Raw genomic sequence first — 16,906 nt, forward strand, 5'->3', positions numbered from 1 at the left:
TCTTATGAACCATTCATATGCTTGCAAGCTAATCAGACGACATTCCACCGAGAGGGCCCAGAGTATATCTATCCGTCATCGGGATGGACAAATCCCACTCTTGATCCATATGCCTCAACTCATACTTTCCGAATACTTAATCCCACCTTTATAACCACCCATTTACGCAGTGGCGTTTGATATAATCAAAGTACCCTTCCGGTATAAGTGATTTACATGATCTCATGGTCGAAGGACTAGGTAACTATTTATCGGAAGCTTATAGCAAACTGAACTTAATGACATGATCTTATGCTACGCTTATTTGGGTGTGTGTCCATTTATATCATTCACTCAATGACATAACCTTGTTATTAATAACATCCAATGTTCATGATCACGAAACCATGATCATCTATTAATCAACAAGCTAGTTATACAAGAGGCTTACTAGGGACTCCTTGTTGTTTACATAACATACATGTATCAATGTTTTGGTTAATACAATTTTAGCATGGTATGCAAACATTATCATAAACACAAAGATATATTATAATAACCATTTTATTATTGCCTCTTGGGCATATCTCCAACACGTTGTACCTACAGAAGTGCTTCTTGGACAACAAGAGGAAGGACAACATCCTTTTGGCTTACTTTCCCGAGTAAGTACACATCTGCTAGCCCTGTAATAAATTTCTTTTCCATTGCTCATTTCCAACATCGATCTTGTTCCAAATTTGTGTTGCGCAGAGACACGTACTGCGTACTCATCTCCATCGCCCCGAAGTATTCTCTTGCCACCTATTTCGACTCGGGGAGTGCGAAAAAGAAGAACTACGCCAGAATAAGGGGTGTGCTAGATGATGCTCTCGAGGGCTACTTCAAAAAGGGAGGCGCCTTCAAAGAAAAGGCGGAATGTTTCAGGGATGATGGTAAACACAAGTTCAAGCACGTGTTCGAGTTCCCCTGTGTCAAGCATCTGGAAAACAGCACTCTGGAGGCCTTCTATGTCATGCATCACCTAAAAGGGTTTGTCCGGGATAGTCAGAACTTGTTGCTGCCATCTGCTCTCCGAGGATGGGCCAAAAAGTTGGCGCGGATCAACGATGATGACCTCAGAGAAGACTTCCATGCTACCCAGGTCAAGTTATCACATATCATCCTTGAAGACGTCATCACAGGGGAGGGCTCTTACACCAGGGTAGAGCGTTATGCAAGAGGGACATCGAACAGCGCCTCAAAGTGCAGGGTGGCAGGAGGACGTGGAATACGAAAGATTTGTACAAGCTGTTCCTGGAGCCCTGCAAGCCTTGACTTAGTGTGTGTGGATCATAAACTCTAAGTACTAGCTATCTTCATTGGTTAGTTTGTATATATTGATGGACTTCGTCTTTTGTGTGTGTCGTAATTAAACTCTAAGTACTATGTTCATCGGTTTAGGTGTATCGATGGACGTCGTCTTGTGTGTGCGCCTCGCAAACTTATTGTTGACGTGTTCAACTTTACTATATGCTTTGCTCTAATATTTATCAACATATATATATGCATGATGTACTAATATGATATACTAATATGCCTTGTCAATAGAGATGCCGACGTACGTTGTGTACAAGGGTCGGGTTCTAGGTGTCTACGAGGAGTGGCAGGACTGTCTCGAACAGGTGCACAAGTTCAGCGGGAACAGCTACAAGGGATACGCGACTAGAGAGGAGGCGGTAGCACAGTGGAGGGCACACGTGGGGAAGAAGAAGAACCGGTTGAAGTTCTTGGTCCCCCTCTTACTCACCGCCACCGCGGTTGTACTCTACTTTACTTTGGTCTAGGTGACCGGTGACGATGCATGTGTATACGACGATGAACACATTTGTACTTGTGTAATAATTTGGATCTAAATGATGTAATGATGAAGATTTGTGTGTATCATGTCATTTGTGAGTATTTCTGTTATTTCTGGAATGTCCTATGTATTTCCTGTATATACACCAGTATATTTCCTGTCAAATACCAGTATATACTGCAGCAATGGAAAAAATTCGTAAATCCAAAAATTAAAATTGTGTGGCGCATGCACTGGTAGTGCGCCATAAAAACTTGTTAACATTCTGTGGCGCACGGAAGTCCATGCGTCACAAAATCTGGCGCCAAATTCTGTGGCGCATGTGCGCTGGTGCGCCACAGAATTGTCTAAGATTCTGTGGCGCACCAGCCCGCATGCGCCACAGAATTTCCAACTTCTGTGGCGCACCCAGCACTGCGCCACCGAATTTTAATACTAGTCGTGTGGCAACTGTGGCGACGGGCTCGTGCGCCACAGAAAGTGAATTCCGTGCGCCACAGTTAGCCATTTTTCCACTAGTGGAGGGTTGAGGACTATGTTCATAGGATTGGGAGAACAGGTGTCGCATATACATTCTTCTGTGGCAACAATGCAAAGTATGCTTCAGATCTTGTGAAGATTTTGGAGGGTACAAACCAAACTGTCTCACAACAGTTACGAGATATGGTTGGCCGCGGAGGGTACGGTGGCAGGCCGCGGGGGCGTTGGGCATCTTCTAATGATTCCTTTGGTGGCCAGGGATCTTTTGGCGGCCAGACTTGAGATAGCTCAAGATTTCAGTCAAGGTGTGTATAATTTTCTATATGAATCAAGACTGACGTGATCATTATCTGCAGTTCCTATATGCTTGTATGCAATATTCTCATGGTTTCATCGCCTGAAATCATTCATTTCTCTATTTATTAGTGATCTGACGCAACATTTATTTTCTTGATGCATTTTGTCAGGTTTGAAATTTCCTTCACTGGCAGATTTTGCACATAATGTTGTGGAATGCTGGCAGCAACTCATAGAAGCAACCATATATAGATACAATTGCACTCATTACCTATAGAATCTCACAATTAACACGGGCAAACATGTGTAGGTTGCTAGCTGTCAGGTTTCTCTTAGAGCTATAGCCCATAGACAGCCTGCTAAGTTCAGTGTCCATTTTCACTCTATCACAAGAGCATGTTTAGTGTTTCCACTATCTATGTTTATGATGTTGCTGCGCAGTTAGCAATACACTTTCGTACTTGGTAGTATCATTTATGTGTTGTAAAGATCCTGTAAGGAATGGTCCCTAGAAAATAAGAGAAGCCAGTTTTCTCTCCGTAAGTGCTTTTGGCTTCTAAACTTCGGTGGTATAGCTATTTAAAGAAAAACTTAAAAGGCCTTTTTATAAGTTACTAAAAAATCTAAAAATAATTTTGAAGATTGTCAGTAATACATCTCACAATCATGTAAAATCTCAACCCAAAATTCCTTTTATTTTGTGCTAGACAAAAATAATAAAAATATAATATGTTTTGAAGATTTGAAAATGTACTAGTTAGATCTCCACTTTTGTCATTTTTATGTAGCTTAGAATATAAAGTATTTAAAATTAATATTTTGCACATTTGTGAGATCATGGACTATATGCGAATTTTAACTTTTTAAAATAACGAGATCACGGGTGCCTATTTGCACCAAATTTCGATCTATTTTCTCCATTGTACCATAGGGTTCCTTTAGCAACATAATTTTTTATTCCCTCCAATCTAAATTAATTAAGTCAACTTTGTCTTGGGACGTATTTATTTAGAGCTAAACACGTCTAGATACATCCATATTTTAATAAAATTAAATCAATTATTTTGAATAGGGATGAAGTATCAAAATATAATTAATTCTCATTAATTACGGAAGATAACGACAGGAGATAATGCAATATACCATAAATAAGTTTATGTATATTTGTATGTTTCCTTCGAAGCTATTAAAATTTAATTAATTCTTATTAACTACAAAATATAACAATAGGAGATAATGCAATATATAAGTTTATGTATATTTGTATAGTTTTTATAGATGAGGTGCCATTGTCCCTTGCCCTCACACGCCAGACGCGCCGCCTCGACGCACGCGGCACGCGGCGACGCAGGAGGGAGGACTGCCGTGCCACGCGGCGACGCTGGCTGCTGGCCCGCCGATCCCCCCGCCGGCGACGAGCTGCAGGCTGCCGCGCTCCCGCTGCTGCCCGCGACGAGCCGCCGCGCTAGCGCACCACCGCGACCTCCAGCTCCAGGGATCCAGGCTCCAGCTCCACCCCCGCGACAGTGAGAGTGAGTTCATTCCCTTCCCCTTCCCCATTCTGCTGCATTCTTGACGCTTTCTGTTGAGATCTAGGCAGTTAATGATTGGGTCATACTGCTCTCGGTTGGGAGTACATCTTTTGTTGATATTTTGCCACTAGCACTAGGTGTGATTATGATTGTGCTGTCACGATTCAGGAATGTCTAGTGTTCGTATTATTCTCAGATCATGATAAATCAGTTCAAGTAGTTGAGAGTTTGAGACTTCAATTGAATAAATGTTTGTCGACCATCTCAAATGCTACATATATTAATCAACTCACGCTGATGCTCAGTAAATTAAAGAGTTGCTCTGATCTGTTCATGATATTATGATTATAGCATGCATCACTACTCATAGTTTGTGTAAATTTTAATCAAAGAGGTTCTTTGAGTTGTACACTTGTATTATGACGATCAATTACATCATTCCCCTCCCCCCCTTCCCTGATTACTGATTAGTGCTTTCCATGCTTTTATCCAGTACATGGCCCACAAAGCAATTGCAATACAATTTACTGCTTTTATAATTTAATATGCATTATTATTTATTAAAAAATATGTTTCTGAAAATATGTAGTTTTTGTTCATTTGGTTCTTCAACTATGATTAACCTCCGTCACTCATCGACGGTATGTTAAACAGTTAAAGACTTTGTTAAGTGGTACTCCCTCCGTGCCGGTTTATTAGGCTAATACGTACTCTGCGAAGAAACTTTGACCATTAATTTTGTCAACAAAATATGAGATATATGCCACAAAAATTATACCATTGGAAAGTTTTTTTCCATACGAATCCAGTGGTATAATTTTTGTAGCATATATCTCATATTCTGTTGACCAAACTACTGATTAAAGTTTTTTCTTGAAATATGCATTAGCCTAATAAACCGGTATACGGAGGGAGTACTTATTATCTATTTGTTTATGCACTACCGTTTTGATGTCGCACTGTTTTGATGTTAGTCCTCGATAGATGTACCCACAGTTAGGGGTGGGTGTTCGGTTCCCCCCAACCATTTGGGCCTTCCGCTGTCGTTCAATTAATTTCGATTTTGGAAAAGTGTGCACCGATCAGTCAATGATTTTGTAGCTAACCGACAGTTCGGTGGCCTGACAAATCGGTCCGGTCCACCGATCTGAGCGATCCCATGTTCGGCCGGGCTGGCCTAGAAGAGATGTCATTTTTATGGGCTTGGATTGGCTGGGCTAGGAGATATACAGTGATCTGTAGGGGTTGAGCTGATCGCCTAGGATAGCTGCTCTCCTCGTTGCGCTAAAAAAAGAAATTGCCCTGCTCGTTCAGCTTGATGTAACATTGCGGCTTGCAGCCTAGTAGCAGCAATGGCGATAGCACTAACCTTGTAGCTTGCAGCCTAGCAGTAGCAGCAGCGTTTAGTGAGGATGTCTTCCACGCCAGCCTAGCTTGGTCTTCCGATGTGGGATTCCGTAGGCGCCGTCGCATGTGACCGTGGCTAGCATCAGCACTGGATCGGATCATGGCTTACCTCATATGAAGAACTAGGGAGGAAAATGATCGGTTGATTTAGGAGTAAGAGCACGCTCACGCGATCGAGTCCATCGGGACGCTTCATCTGCAACTCTCGTTGTCTCGTTGTTAAGGGTAGGTGTCGGTTTCTGGTTCAGTTTAGTGGATCGAGAGGTTGGACTGAAGTCACCTAAATTACTTCGGTTTTCTAGACCTGCTAACCGAGGGCCGAAGCCGAATTGACCGAAACCGATTTAACTTCGACCGAAACCGAATTGACCGAAACCGAACCGAAACTTTGACCGAAGTCGAAGTTAAATCGGTTCGGTGATTTGGTTTCGGTTTATATGCCCTCCCACACAGTTCATGCCTAGAGTAGTTGAATCTAACCATGCTTCATCGTCTCAAAGTTAGCTGTCTTTATGTCCTGCCTAGTAGCCATGCCAACTAGCCAAATCTCAGCGCTAGGGCAAGCGTGAAGGCGGCCAGCCTTGTGGCCAGGGGAAAGACCACCCCGCTCCTTGCCTCCTCTCGGATCTCATAGTGGGATTCTAAAGGGTATGGAAATACTAGGAGGGGTAGAGGGTGGCCAAAGTTAACATGGGAGGAGGCGGTAAAGAGGGATTGGAATGTACCTAGAGGCTAGAGATTTGTCTTTTGATAGGGCTGCATTGAAGTCGGCAATCCATGTGCCGGAATCTTAGTTTACTCGTACTTTGTTTACTTCTTTTCTCTTTGGTCTCCATATGTTTCTGTTGGGTTTTGTATATAACCTACCCCCAACTTTCTTGGGACAAAGGCTTTGTTGTTATTATTGCATAGTATTTGCCATTTCATGTTGTAGTAACTCTCAACAGGACTCACCTAATTCATTTGTCTTTCTCAATGAAATGTTGTTCTATCTCCTCTGAACAAGTTTTATGGCCATTCTTTGCTTCAGTCACTAGTTCATAGAACTGTGTTATGGTCTGTACTTTTACTCCAGAACATATTTCTGTCAAAAAGAAATTATGGCATATGCCCTTTTTTGGGTTTAACTATCTCATGCAACAATCTGATAATTTATCACCGAGAAGAACTATTTCTAAATATGCATTTTTCCTAATTCATATCATTGCATATGCTCAGTAAATATAAATTTTGTCTTAATCATGATTTTGAATAATTTGACTAATCTGCATTTGTTTACTGATGAATCTTAAATTTGGTGCTCTAGTGGACAAGTGGATTTGTTTTCTTTTTGTGTGTGTGTGCGTGTGTTTGTTTCAATTATGGTTTGCACCAGCAGATTTGACAATGTGTTCAGGTTGTCAGTTGGTAGATGAGATGTCGTACCTAAGATTAAACTGATATTTAAAAGTGATTTATTAACATGGCAGGATACTGAGAATTAGGGATTGTACCATTGACTATATCTTGAAGCTTTTTTTTTTTTAATTTAGTAAACTTCACAGTGATAAATATCGTTTTTAATTAGAGATAAGCTTGAGCGACAGAGATAGCGGAAGAACATGTGATCATGTAGTGGTAGTGTAGGTTTTACAAGTACACACTGCATCCGGTTGCACTATAAAGAGACTTAATAAACGAACTTTGATATGTCAATTGTGTTGCATAACCAGCAAATTATTGCATGCGTAATATTGTATTCCTTTTTAGTTTCATGTAAGCTCAACTACAAAGTATTCTCATTTAGTTGTGACTGCTTGTTTATTTCTGTAGCCTTTTCTATCTACTTTATACCTAGGTTAGGGTACAGTTAACTTGAACTGATTTTATGGTAAAATTGCCAGTCAAATTGTCATTCTCAAATAGTAATTAATATAAATAAATATAGTTTTACCAACTTCTTCTGCTTAGTTATATTTTGTTTTCAATTCGAATCTGGTATGTTTATTCTTGTCAGTATTCCTGCTGAGTTCTCTTCTATATTACAATCTGTTTGATTATTGTACCTATTATATGTATGACAGGTTCTGCAACATCCGACTGGTCTTGGTAGTTGGCCGACACATTGAAGTAATGGCAAAGGCATTCTACTATATAGTGGCTGCAGTCTTGCTATGCTCCACCACCCATTTCCTCACACATGCATCTTCTTCATCATACAAGAGCTACATCGTGCTCCTCGAGCCACCTCCAGGAGCTGATACCATGGACGATGGTGCCCGCAACAGTTGGTACGAGTCTTTCCTCCCTAGCAACCTAACCGACTCTGGTGAACCACGCATGCTCAGCTCTTACAAATTCATATTTCACGGCTTTTGTGCCTTGTTAACCGAGGCTGAGCTCGAAGTCATGTCCAAAAAGCCTGGCTTTTGCCACTGGATCCCAGATGAATTGATTGAACAAGATTGGGATTTGGAAGGTAGTACTCCTAATTGGACTGACCCAGGGTTGGAGTAGGAATGTACAAAATATTGTATGCTCCCGGGTGGTGATTGACAATAATAATAATAAGTTGATCTGGTTTCTAGCACAGAATTGAACGGGCTATATATCTAGCATGAATTACTTACCTACAATGGCTTCATGTCAACTTCGCATATGAATTTGAATCTTTGTTGAAAGTTAGATAGAATTACAGGAGCAGTCGCTCGGCAGGGATGACTGTAAGAGTACCTCCAGCCGTCTCCCAGACGAGGCTCCCGGTACCTTTTTTTTTTTCATCCGGACAACGTTATTCGGTCTAGCCACGCTGGTTCCTCGTCCTCTTCCTCGTCTTCCCCGTAAAAGGTCCTTAATCCATCTGGAGAGCCCAGACCATTCTTGGCCTCCTGAGGCGCGCTCGAGGACTCTGGACGAGACAAAAAACGCGCGAAACATTGAGCGGGCCCGCGGTGTCGGCCATAGAAAGGCCATAGAAAGCGTAGTTCCCTTCATTTATTTCGTTTTCCCTCTAAAATGCGCCGTATATCCTCATTTTCCTCGCCGAATTTTGGAAGAGCTACCGCCATTCCCCACAGTTGCATCTCCTCCTTTTCCCTTCCACCACCATGCCACCGAAGAAGATCGCCGACGATGGCGCGCCGAATGCGAGGAAGCCGCAGGCGCCAAAAGAGAGGCCACCTGGTTGGTCAAACGCAAGGTGGGTGGCCGATGTAGAGCGGCGCAGACCGAAACTCGCGGCAGAGCGGAGAGGGAGAAGAAGCTCGCGACGAAGAGGACGACGGCGGATGAACATGTGAGACAGATCTCCATGTCCATGAACATGGGCCAACCTCGCGTCGGCCTATTCCCCGGTCCATGGCCAATCCAAGGTACGATCGGCTCTCTTTCGACCTTCTCGCCGATGTCACCGGCCATGTTCCACGATAGCTACGTCACCGGCGTATCGAGGTTTACGCCGTCGCCGTCAGAGTACAACGACGACCACTACGAGGGCATCTCGACTGCCCTGCGTCGAGGGCCGCTCTCCTTCTCCAACCCCGGGATGCCACCGCCGAACGACGGTGTGATGCACGAGATGATCTGTCGTCGTGGTGATACAACAGATGCCATGGGTAGGCTTATCTTGGGGCCGAATGTACGCAAGGGGATCCGAAAAAGGGGAGGATTAAGGAGAGAAGCACGAACAAGAAGATCTACACTCCAGCATGCTTAATATATCTGATCTCAACAGGGAGCTACAAGGTTTGAACTTAGCCTACGGCCAGAGGTCGAAGATGAAGTGTACAGTAAACTAGCCAACCAGAGCTCTCTCTATGTATTCGATCGACCTTCCGTCCTGCACAAGGGAGCCCCTCCTCTCCTTATATAGGGGAGAGGAGGCTTACAAGGGAAGGAACCCTAAGGGAATAAATATGCTCCTACCTAAGCCTACTTTATAAAGCTTCTTTGGCTTAGATGCTTATGTTCTCCTCTGCATCGCTTGTCTGGTGACCCTCCTCAGTCGGCCTACGTTAAACGCTTGGTTCGTCACTTTCTGCTTTGGCTCCGGGCATAAAAGGCATCTGGAATTAAAAATCCGGGTGTTGACAAGTTGGTATCAGAGCCATTGTTTGACCTTAGGAGGCCCTAGTTAGAATGGACGTCTGAAAAAGGTAGTTTCCAAAACAAATGAAGTGAATATTTATGAAAACTTATTCTCACTCTTATCCTTGAGATCTTTTCAAAATGAGAAATCCATGCTCTACTTTTCCTTGTAATTCTACATAAAATTTTGACATACTTGCTCACTTCTCTAACTTACTCATCCTAACGGCTTATAGATGGAGCTGCTCAACCACACCAAGTTCTATCAGCTGGGCAAAGGAGGAAGCCTGATCTTCGAGAGGGACTTGGAGGCCTTGTCTATTGAGCTAGAGCACCCGCACCTGGAGTTCTTTGGAGCACAAGTCAACGATCAGCCTGGAGGAGAACTGCAGTGGGTCGTAATTGCAGATCTGAGGGGAAAGCTGGAGCCACCTATGTCCTAGAGAATCCAGTTTTCCGTGAGGGAGAACAACTGGGTGGATGGACTAGCTCGAGCCATGCAGGAAGCACTTGCCCGTCTATGTGGGCAGAATGTGAACCAGATCAAGGGAACCCGCTTTTCCCACCTTGCAAGACATGACTCAATGGGAGAGCCAATGGACATGTCACCGCACCCAGAACTGAAGTACCATGTGGAGCACCTGGACTTCATGCTGCACGAGACTCGCAAGGAGTTGGACAACTCCCGTGCCTATGCCAACCAGACGCACCTCCACCAGTCAAAGCAGACCGAGACCATCAAGATCCTTGCTAAGGAGCACAAGTCACTTCGCCATCAGCGTGCCAAGAAGGACCACATCATTGCTCGCCTCCGCGTGAGGATAGCATCCCTGGATGAAACTGTCAAGACACAAGAGACCCAATTGAAGGACCTCGAATGAGAAGGTGAAGACATCCAGGGAGATGGTACATCCTACCCGAGCGAGGATGATGATTTTGAGGAAGACGAAGACCTGGATTTCCACACAGATCTGGAGGACTATGAGTTCATGGATGCCGGAGTGGATGACTTCATTCCGATAGAGGATGACGAGGAGCCCATGCATGGGTCCAGATGAGGAGTAGTATCACTAGAGCACTTGCGTAGGTGTGAGTTTGTATCCGTCCCCTTTGTATTGTAGAACGAGGAAATGGTTCTTAAAACCATTGGTGTGTTAGCTTGTAATGGTTGTTTGGAATGAATGAAAGTGTTGTTTGATTTCAATCTGACAAGTACTCAAGTTTTAAACTTTTTAAACTTTACCCAAACAAGTCATAGAAAATTCCTTCTTATCTTATGATCTATCTCACTGTTCAGATGGCCCTCCAACACGCAACAACCACCCATATGTCGTGCTGCAGATTCTACAAATGTTGGTGGCAGATAGAGAAGTCGAAAGAGCTGAGCGGCAAGCCAACCTTGCCGTACTACAGCAGATAGCCCAGAACAACCAAGGACATGGACCTCATGATCATCCTGGATCTAAGTTGAAGAATTTCCAGAATATCCCCCAATGTTTAGCAAGACTGAAGAGCCCTTAGATGCAGATGACTGGCTCCAATCAATGGAGAACAACCTGGAAGTTGCAGGTGTTGAAGTTGCTGAGAAGGTGTTGTTTGCCACCCATTATCTGTCAGGACCTGCCAGAGCCTGGTGGAACAGTGCCCGTGCAATGAATGAAGGACAAATGATGACTTGGGAGGAATTCAAGCTCAAGTTCAGCAGATACCATGTGCCACCGGGTTTGATCAAGAAGATGAGAGATGAGTTCAGAGAGCTCAAGCAAGGAAGAATGTCTGTGGTGGAATACCGTGACAGGTTCCTTACTCTGTCTAGGTACGCCCCGGACGAGACAGACACCAATGAAAAAAAGAAGGAAATATTCCTGAATGGACTGCATGATGAGATGCAGACAGTGCTAGTGAATATTCAGTTTGTTGACCTGGAAGCCCTAGTTGATTCTGCCATCCAGATGGAAGGAAATCTCCACCAGGCCAATGAGAACCGCAAGCGCGGAATGATGAACTAGAGTGGACCCAGCAATACATCAATGTATCGCCCCAACTCAAGTGGAGGATTTGCCTCAAGACTCAACAAGCCCCCAGTGCCGATGTCACGTCCGAATTTCCCCAATCGTAGTGGAGGACACCCAAGGCCAGGAGGCAACAACAACAACCAGGCCAACAACAACCACTTCAACCGTGCCCCAATGAGAGCTACCGACAACCACAACAACACCAACACTGCCCCAAGGTCTGGAAGCAATGTTGTCCCCATTGCCCCAAAGGACAAGTCAACTGTGACCTGTTATGAATGTGGAGTTACCGGGCATTACTCCAATGGGTGCCCCAAGAAATTGATGAAGACAACACCCAATGCCACTGCACCTGCCCAGCAGCAACGCCGTGTCTCAACTGGAATAAAGTTTGCCCCAGGCAACCCGAACAACCGCAATGGCCGCCTCTTTCACATGAATGCCGAAGAAGCACAGGAAGCGCCAGATGTCGTGCTGGGTATGTTTTCTATTAATTCGGTACCTGCAAGAGTTTTCTTTGATTCTGGAGCATCACACTCGTTTGTTACTAAAGATTTTGCATGCACTAGTAAGATTCAACCAATCAGTTTGAAGCATGGTATGATAGTTCAAATACCTGGTTCAACCACAAAAGCTAGAAAAATTTGCAAAGCCGTGCCTATCAAAATACATGGAATAAATTTTTATGCAAATTTGATAGTTCTGAGAACAAAAGGTTTGGAAGTAGTGCTGGGTATGGATTGGATGTCGAAACATCATGGATTGATTGGCTGTGCCAAGAAGGCCATCAACATGACTAGTAGCACTGGTGTGTTAGTAGAACACGTGTCTGAAAGTCTGCCCAGGCAATTCACCTGCAATAAAAGTTTAGCCCAGCCAACCTTGGATCAAATCAGGATAGTCTGTAAATACCCCGATGTGTTTCCTGATGAATTACCCGGTATGCCCCCATATCGGGATATCGAGTTTATCATTGAGTTAATTCCTGGAACAGGACCCATAGCTCAGAGACCCTATAGTATGAACCCGACAGAACTAGTAGAACTGAAGAAGCAACTGGATGATATGCAAAGCAAAGGTTTGATTCAACCAAATGCCTCGCCTTGGAGATCACCGGTTTTGTTTGTGGATAAGAAGGACGGTGCCACTCGTTTGTGTATGGATTACCAAAAACTGAACGATGTCACCATCAAGAACAAATACCCCCTGCCAAAGTTAGAAGACTTGTTTGACCAACTGACCGGTGCCATAGTGTTCTCTAAGATTGATCTTAGGATTGGTTATCATCAACTAAAGATTCGCGCAACGGATATCCCCAAGACTGCCTTCACCACCAGATACGGACTGTATGAGTACAATGTCATGTCATTTGGATTAATCAATTGTAACACCCCAAATTTTAAAACAAAGAGAAAATGAATTTCCTTTTTCCAAAAATGAGAACCAACAAAAACTTTTCTTAAATAGAGTGATATGCTTAGTGCTCATACCTATTACTTGTGTTTTTGCCATGATGAGTGTTATTATGCTTATGTGATAAACCCTAAAACCCTAAAGTGATCAAGTGAAGATCACAAACCAAATAAAATTAAAAGAGAAAGAAATCAAATAAGAAAAGAACCTAAACCCTAACCTTCTCACAAATCATTGGATCTATTCTGAGAAACCTAAATTAAAGAAAAAGACATATGTGGGCCTATAGCCCTAATATGGAGGTTTTGAACTCTACTTTTCTTACTTTGCTAAAATGGTGGTGAACCCTTGCAAAACTTACTAAACCCTAAACCTCATCCCTCTTGTCATCAATCGTTGAAAAATAAAATAAAAAGAAAAGATCTTATTTAAGAAAAAGGCATATGCAAGCCTATGGATACTTGTTGAAAATGATGAGCTTTGCCTTGTCTACCTTGAGTAGATGAATTGAAATACCTCAACACACTCAACAAAGCACTTACCAACCAATTCAAGTGTGAAACAAAATAAAATCAAACATATGCATAGAGGCATATGTGCCTATGGCTATTTTTGTAAAACTTTACCCTAGGCCTTTCTACTTTATTTAGAGGATTGGAAAACCTTCATAAACCTTATCTAGTACTTCTCAAACCCAATCCAAAGTGAAACAAAAGATTTTAAAAAGAAAGTAATAATGCCATAGAGGCATATGAGAGCAAAATATCCAATTTGTGAAATTGAGGATCTTGACCCTAAGACTTGTAGTGAATGGTTGGATCACTCCTATATACCATTTCAACACTCAACAACATCAATTGGGTCAAGCCTAGTCAAATTAAAAATCAAATGCCACATATGCATAGAGGCATATGTGACACATAGCCATAATACCCAATTCTTGCCCTATGACTCTAAACCTTGACCAAATGAAGTGAAACCATCTCTAAATCTAATCTAATACTAAATTGACCCTAACCCATGCCCAAGTAAAGCAAGATGAACAATCTACAAAGAATAATGAAAATTGACACATCACCTCTTATGTGTTAGGGCCATTTTTGCAAATCTTTGAACAAGACCATTTGAAATGGTTTCAATGGTTTGAAAATGTTTCTAAACTAATAAGAATCACATTAGAGTCAAGAAAAGTCAAATCAAATGGAGAGAAATCAAATAGTGAGAAAATCCCAATTTCACTCACATACACATAAGGCCAATTTTGCAAATCTTCACCAAAGGCCACCATTGCTTGATCTATTGCTTGGAGAATACTTATATATGATAAACAAACACAAATGCCTCAAAGAAACAAGAATCAAATCAAAGGAAATCTCAAAATCAACTTACATGTGATAATGGTCAAAATTGAGTTCTATAAAATGTTCCCCACTTTACCCCCTGGTTTTTGACTTTTCTTCAACCAAAATTGGTCAACACTTGCCATGTCATCCAAGACCTTGTCAAGGTGAACAACTTTCATGTTGACCACACATGCTAACTTTGACCAGGTTGACCAGAATAGAATTGACAAGTGGAGACTTTGAAATAAAGTGAAGATAACCCCAAATTTGAAACTTTGCAAAACAACACCAAAATGAACACCACCACCACCATTCCATCACATGAATTATATAAATGAACTCCACCAAAAAGAATTGCAAAATTCAAACATTTTCTTCTTTCGGCCATTATAGCAAACACCTTGTGAGCAAATCTTACCCAAATCCAATTTCACTATTTTGCAATAGTGTATGGCCAAATTCTGGTCACCACTTGCCCAGGCCTTGTCCCCTGGTCCCCTCCAACCCCAATGCCACCTGCTCACACCTCTGCCCGGGCGTTCGGTTTGTTCGGTTTGCTCGGTTCGGTCTTTTCGGTCATTGAAAATTTCGGTCATCCAAGAATGCTACCCATATTACCTTCGGTCTTTTCGGTCTTTCTGTATTCGGTCTTCGGTCTTTTCGGTCCGGTCTTCGGTCATGACCATATAGACCAAACAAATAAAATGGCAGCTCAAATATATAGAAATTGGCATCACACCAGGATGATCATTTCAGGCATTTAACTTCACAATTTGCAACACAAATGGAAGCACACTATCATACGTTAGCACTTGCCAGCACAAAATAACAAATAATAAGTTTCAATCTCACATTCTCAAACAAAGTTGACAAATAACAGTTGACAAGTGCACATAGATAATAGAAGTTGCTGGGACGTGCGCAACCATTCATCAAGCAACCTTGCTTGACTTGCCCAAGGCCGCGGATGCATCGGCAGCTGAACCATCGGCCTTGCGCTTCCCTCTCGCGCTTTTCACCAAACTTTTGAAGCAATTCTGTCCATGAAGCATATATGCATATGTAACATGGTTAATTGAGTGTATATAACATGGGCAGGAACAAAGAACTAGATGATCCTGATGGATCGGTTGCCGAGTAGATGCCATCGCCTCAAATTCTGAAACGCAAAACAACTCTGATTCTTATTAGACTCGGTAAGAAAGCAGCCCAACTATCTTAGCCTTTTACGGAGTACATATGACGTGAACCACACAAGGAAATAAAACTAAAAGGAAAATAAGTAAGATTCTAGGACAAATAAACTAGGTGATCAGACTCAATGTGAAGAACTAATTCTAGAGCAAGGCCAAAAGCAGATCGACATATGCACTAAAAAGTAACTAGCAGCATCATCGATCTCCCATTTTTAACAGCGATTTAGCAGGAGCAGAGTAGTAGCACCATTACAGGAGGCAGGGGATGGCTCGGTTTCTTACATCGCAAACACAGGAGCAGAGGAGCCACGGGCAGAGCTGCATCTGCGTGGTGCTGTGGCCTGTCGCAGAGGTCCGGCGGCAGCGCCCAAGGTCGGAGATACGGCGTGGTCGCGGCCAGGTGGTTCGGCTCGCTGCCGGCGGCCAGGTCGACGGTTTGCTGGCGGCGAGGCAGTGTGGCCGGCGACCGGGGATGGAGAGGCGGGCTGATAGATGTGGCTGTGGTGGGGTCGAATTGGGGTGTGGCGGCGCTAAGGCATGTCCCCTCCTCCGCTGTTGGCAGGTCAACAAGAACAGAAGTGAGATCTAAAGAGGGGAATCTAGAGAAACATTGGGATAATCCATGCGCTCGGGAAGAATGGCCGGTCTCTTCGGGCAATTCGGTCTCTCCTGGCAGTGACGACCGAACAGCTCGAGATTATTTCGGTCACTGCAAGCACAAGACCGAGTTACTAACCGAAGACCGAAGTTTTGCTCAGTTCGGGTTCGGTCTCGGTCAGTTCGGGTTCGGGCTTCGGGTACGGTTTTTTATGCCCAGCCAGACTCACACCCTAGGAACTAGGCAGACATGGCAATGCCATGCCATGTCGGCCATGTCCCCCATGGACATGCTTCCCCTCTCTCCCCACCTATCTAGCTTGGCCGACCATGTCCCTCTACTTCTCCACACTCTACTGAGCCTGCCTATCCTAGCCACGGTCGAAGAGGAACCCTGCACCGCCGGGAACGGGTCGTGCCCGACGCGGCCAGAACGCGCCAGGCGCGCGCCCGACACGCTTTGGACACGCCCGTGCGCCGACCAGCGCCGTCGACCCAGGCCTCCTCTCGCCCTGTCCCTTCTCCCACGCACTCCCCTGGACGACAGCAGCCGCCAGACACGCTCCCGTGACCGGCGCACGTGCCGGAACCATCGATGTCGCGCCATGGCCTCCACGCCGCGTTCCCGCCCCTGGACACTATATAAACCCTGCCCCTGCTCTTGGACAACACCACACCACCTAGCAGCATCCTCCTCTCCCTCCTAGAGCCTCCCTCTCTCCCTCCCTGCCGCACACCGGAG

The 16,906-nt window shown here is 43.9% G+C and overlaps 2 long non-coding RNA genes across 2 annotated transcripts; one reads left to right on the top strand and one right to left on the bottom strand.

Moving 5' to 3' along the window:
- The first annotated feature begins 3,903 nt into the window (after positions 1–3,903).
- On the top strand, positions 3,904–8,185 carry LOC127304920 (uncharacterized). The gene is made up of 2 exons (XR_007853589.1): positions 3,904–4,128; positions 7,599–8,185. It is a non-coding gene; the product is annotated as an uncharacterized lncRNA (long non-coding RNA).
- A 6,973-nt stretch (positions 8,186–15,158) lies between these two features.
- Positions 15,159–16,385, bottom strand: LOC127300526 (uncharacterized). The gene is made up of 2 exons (XR_007851363.1): positions 15,850–16,385; positions 15,159–15,408 (listed from the first exon to the last, which is right to left on the bottom strand). It is a non-coding gene; the product is annotated as an uncharacterized lncRNA (long non-coding RNA).
- Positions 16,386–16,906: the final 521 nt, after the last annotated feature.

Source organism: Lolium perenne, chromosome 5, assembly GCF_019359855.2.
Source record: "Lolium perenne isolate Kyuss_39 chromosome 5, Kyuss_2.0, whole genome shotgun sequence".
NCBI classification, from domain to species: Eukaryota; Viridiplantae; Streptophyta; class Magnoliopsida; order Poales; family Poaceae; genus Lolium; species Lolium perenne.